Here is a 6000-nt window from a genome sequence, read left to right on the forward strand (position 1 = left end):
CAATCAAATATACATAAGTACATCTTTAGCTGAACTTCAGCACTATTTCTGGATAACTAAAGTACATTAAGTACAGAATAAGTCATTCCAAGACTTTAAGTATATTAATTAAGTATACCAGGGTATTAATATTTAAGTACATAAATATGTAAATGTATTTGGAGTAAACTTGGCATAAAATAAATGTATTTCAAACACATTTGGGTATATATATATTTGAAAATCCAAACATCCTTCCTTCTCTGAAACGAAGTCAAGTATTGACGTTCTGTCTCCACCTCTGACATGTGTGGACAGCTGTCCAGATCGGTGCCAGGGGAAGGTTTGAGTGACTGAGATGGAGACAGATTTATTTCAATGAATAGATACAGACGACATCTTTCAAAATAATTTCGAACCGGGCGCTCAGCATATGACAGACAAAGCTTTATTAATAGCATCAGTCCATTAAGTCTGAACAGAATGGGTCTTCCAGCAGTGCAGTGGAGCACGTTGAATTTTTATTCTGCTCAGTCTTACTGGTAAATTACTTCTTAAGCCTCTGTTACGCTTGATGGAGGGCAGGAACGTGTCAATAGCAACAGCAAAATCAGAAGAAAATCCATCCTTCTGGAATGAGAGAGCAAATTAACTTTAGGGAGAGTAAAACTTCTGGAACTGAAGTGATTTCTTTTGATATTGCTTCAGACTTTGAGTTTCATTCATTTCCATTCACATGCAACATGTTGCATTGATGATTTTGTAGCTGTGCACCAAGGCTTGAGTTTTTGCATAACAGCGCCCCCTACTGTATAACAGTAAAAACAGAGGAACATCGTGCCAGTGGTGGGGAAAAAGTCAGAAATTTTATCCCTTAAAACTTATCTTTGATCACCACAATGACATACTTAAATGTTTTTTCCTTGAAAAATATCAAAAGTCACAGAAACTTTGGGTTTTTGCTCACCCTCAAAAAGTGACAATTTTAACATGCTATATAAAAATATCTGTGGGGTTCACACACACACACTCTGGGGACATCAAAGACTTATTTTACATCTTGTGAAAAGAGCATTATACCCCCCCTTTAAGCGTTTTTTCCTTGAAAAAAAAAATCTTCATGCCTTAAAATATCTTGAATGTAACTCGACACCCTTGCCTCATTTAGTATGCGCGGTTCTATTAATATGCAAATGAGCCCCGCCTCCACTCACTCACTCAGCTCAGAGATCCACTGGTTGACGATCACACGTTGATCTGATTGGTTACAAGGTAGTTTGTGACGTCAGAAACACCAGCGATTTCAAAGCGTGTCTTTGAGACTGTCTTTGGTTCACTGCAGTTTTAAGGAGGAAATACTCAGCAATGGTGTCGACTTATGAACTTACACATGCTTTGTCTTAAAGCACATTAAAAACACCACATAGACACATAAACTACATTAAAAGCAGGATTTTCACCACAGGGGGACTTAAACAGTTTCAATAATGCTTGTGTGTTGATGATTGGCTCATTAATTTCTGGAACTAAGTGATCATGACATAAACACATCAGCATGCAGACTGAAGTTGAGATGCTCAGGAATACTAACTCTCATCTGATATATGTGAGCTGGTTCTTGCATTTCTCTTCATCTTATATGCATTGGATCTAAACGTTGATTTAGCACAGCAGTTCTGCTGAAGTGGCCCGTTTCGTCTCTCGAGTCTGCAATTGCATCAACAGATCCATCAAATACTCCATATACATTTAATCCACCCAACCAAAACCTTTTTTATTTGGTCAAGAGAAGCAAAAATGTTCTGTTGAATCACCGACTCATTATTCATAGTAAAGAGCCGTTCTGCCCAATGACACACTGTACGTTTCTCTCTCTCTGTCTGTGAGTTTCCAACTGTATCAGAGACACATCTGAAAATAAAAGACATCCATATTCAGGATTTGCTCAGAGCGAGGAGGAATATATATATATTTCATATGCCCTTCAGCAAAGAATAAAATGAAACAGGAGCAAAGCATTCTCCTCAATGCAAACGAACTTGCAGAGCTCTCTTCACGCTGTAAATATTCACTTTTTTAGCATTTCCTCTATAGTCCGGCGCTTTTTTGAGATCGATGGAGTAGGCAATAAATATTCTGATGACAATATAAAAGAAATCAATACTTTTATTCAGCAAGGATGCATTAAATTGATCAAAAGTTACTGTAAAGACATTTATAATGTTCCAAAAGATTATATTTCAAATAAATGAAATAGAACTTTCTATTCTTCAAATAATCCTGACTTTTTTTTTAGCTCAAGTGTTTTCTACATTGATAATACTAATGGATGTTTCTCGAGCATCAAATCATCATATTAGAGTGATGTGTGAAGGATCATGTGACACTGAAGACTGGAGTAATGATGCTGAAATTTCAGCTTTGATCACAGGAATAAATTACACTTTAATGTATATTCACATAGAAAACAGTTATTTTAAATTGTCTTAATATTTAACAATATTACTGTTTTTTTTTTATACAAATCAAATAAATGCAGCCTTGGTGAGCAGAAGAGACATCTTTTAAGAGCATAAAAAATATACCAGGTAACACTTTATTTTACAGTGTCCTTGTTACAAATGTTACATGTACTTACTATCGTAATAACAGTAAATTATGCATAAATATATGAAACTAACCCTCAACCAAACCCTAATCCTACCCTAACCCTATAGTAAGTACATGTAGTTGATTAATATTACTCAGTACTTAAAAACACCTTAAAATAAAGTGTAACCTTTGCAGTTTTATGTTTCTTCAACATCAAGCATCATTTGTGGGATTGGCTGATTTTTCTTAAAAATAAATGTATTTTGCACAGATAATGCTGACGTATCATGTCCACTGTGTGCGCCACTGAGTTTATAGAGACACAGACGAACAGAAGTGATAATAAACAGTATTTTACCGCTGTCTCACTACGCTTGATGCGCTGAGCAGCCATGTTGGATTCTGAAGATGTGGTTGTTGCGGTGAGATTTGAGATGTGATAGAAATGACATTTGTTCCAACACACACAAAAAAACACTGGGTTAAAAACAACCCAAATTTGAGTTGTTTTCAACCCAAGGGCTGGGTAAATATTTGTTGGGTTAATTTTACCCAGTAAATTGGGCTGTTTATGTAACCCAGTATACACTTTACGGTGGAAACGGGACAACAGAGACCGGTCAATTACACTTGAATTACTTCTAAATGTTTCATTTTTACTTCTAATATTTGTTAAACATTTATATTCTGTATTATTATTTTTTTTAAATCATAACATTTTATGTAAGGCGTTTCCATCACGCGAAAAGGTTGACATGACCCTCGTTTAGGTGACTCACATCGCACCCCTGTATGTTGTTTTGCATAAAATTAAACAAAAACACAAAAACTACCCAAACACTGGGTTGTAACATCTAATCCAGGATCTGGGTAACATAAAAAACTACCCAAACACTGGGTTGTTACATCTGACCCAAGATCTGGGTAACATAAAAAACTACACAAACACTGGGTTGTTACATCTGACCCAGGATCTGGGTAACATAAAAAAAACTACACAAACACTGGGTTGTTACATCTGACCCAGGATCTGTGTAACATAAAAACTACCCAAACACTGGGTTGTTACGTCTGACCCAGGATCTGTGTAACATAAAAAACTACCCAAACACTGGGTTGTTATGTCTGACCCAGGATCTGGGTTACACAAAAACTACACAAACACTGGGTTGTTATGTCTGACCCAGGATCTGGGTTACACAAAAGCTTCCCAAACACTGGGTTGTTACGTCTGACCCAGGATATGTGTTACACAAAAACTACCCAAACACTGGGTTGTTACATCTGACCCAGGATCTGTGTAACATAAAAACTACCCAAACACTGGGTTGTTACGTCTGACCCAGGATCTGTGTAACATAAAAAACTACCCAAACACTGGGTTGTTATGTCTGACCCAGGATCTGGGTTACACAAAAACTACACAAACACTGGGTTGTTATGTCTGACCCAGGATCTGGGTTACACAAAAGCTTCCCAAACACTGGGTTGTTACGTCTGACCCAGGATATGTGTTACACAAAAACTACCCAAACACTGGGTTGTTACATCTGACCCAGGATCTGGGTAACACAAAAACTACCCAAACACTGGGTTGTTACATCTGACCCAGGATCTGTGTAACATAAAAAACTACCCAAACACTGGGTTGTTACGTCTGACCCAGGATCTGTGTAACATAAAAACTACACAAACACTGGGTTGTTACGTCTGACCCAGGATCTGTGTAACATAAAAACTACACAAACACTGGGTTGTTACATCTGACCCAGGATCTGAGTAACACAGAAACTACACAAACACTGGGTTGTTACGTCTGACCCAGGATCTGGGTAACACAAAAACTACACAAACACTGGGTTGTTACGTCTGACCCAGGATCTGTGTAACATAAAAACTACACAAACACTGGGTTGTTACGTCTGACCCAGGATCTGTGTAACATAAAAACTACCCAAACACTGGGTTGTTACATCTGACCCAGGATCTGAGTAACACAGAAACTACACAAACACTGGGTTGTTACGTCTGACCCAGGATCTGGGTTACACAAAAACTACACAAACACTGGGTTGTTACGTCTGACCCAGGATCTGGGTAACACAGAAACTACACAAACACTGGGTTGTTACGTCTGACCCAGGATCTGGGTAACACAAAAACTACACAAACACTGGGTTGTTACGTCTGACCCAGGATCTGTGTAACACAAAAACTACCCAAACACTGAAAAAATAACCCAAAAAATTTACCCAAAATGCTCAACTCAGGATTTGGGAAGAAAAAATAACACAAAATAAGTGAGTGAACACACTCAACTAATTCATATGAATTTCTACAACCTAATTTGTACATTTTTTGCTTACGCCCCAGTGATGGTTAAGTTTAGGGCGGACCTTCATGGTTTTGTCAGACCTTAGTTTCAGTAGTCATGTCAAAGCAATAACTAAATCAGCATACTATCATCTGAAAAATATTGCAAGAATTAGATGCTTTGTTTCCACACAAGACTTAGAGAAACTTGTGCATGCTTTCATCACCAGCAGGGTGGATTATTGTAATGGACTCCTCACTGACCTTCCTATAAAGACCATAAGACAGTTGCAGCTCATACAGAATGCTGAGCAGAACCAGAACATATGAACACATCACACCAGTCCTCAGGTCTTCACACTGGCTCCCAGTTACATTTAGGATTGATTTTAAAGTATTATTACTGGTATATAAATCATTCAATGGCCTAAGACCTCAATACATTGCAGATATGCTCACTGAATATAAACCCAACAGATCACTAGGATCACATCAGCTGGAAATACCAAGGGTTCACTCTAAGCATGGCGAGTCCGCTTTAGCTGTTATGCTGGACCAGCTTCCAGAGGAGATCAGACGTGCTCCTACAGTATCACATTCACATCCAGACTCAAAACACTTCTGTTTAGCTGTGCATTTACTGAATGAGCACTGTGCCGCTGTTCGTCCGACTGTTTGTACTGTACTGTATTCTATTTTATTTTTCTAAACTGTTTTAATTATTCTTATTTCTTGTAAAGCACTTTGAATTGCCATTGTGTATGAAATGTGCTATATACGTAAATAAACTTGCCTTGCCTTACAAATTGCATGTGTCTGTACGAATCACATCGAACTAATCACCACCTCGTAAAATAGGAAGGTTTTGAGTTCAGAATAATCCCTTGATCAAAAGAGTCCAATGTGGACATTATTACTAGTGAGAGTGTAAAAGTTCAATTTGCTAAAGTCCACAGGGTTGAAGAAACACCCTTTAACAGACTGAAGACAGTAACAGATGTGCCTCTGAAACGTAAATGCCACAAATTCTGCTGAATAATTTGCTTATTCCAGACACGTTTCGAACACTTCTCTCCATCCGCCCCTGTTTTTTTAGTCTGCAAACCTTATTACGGT

The sequence above is a fragment of the Rutilus rutilus genome (genome assembly GCF_951802725.1).
Source record: "Rutilus rutilus genome assembly, chromosome: 7".
In the NCBI taxonomy this organism is placed as follows: domain Eukaryota; kingdom Metazoa; phylum Chordata; class Actinopteri; order Cypriniformes; family Leuciscidae; genus Rutilus; species Rutilus rutilus.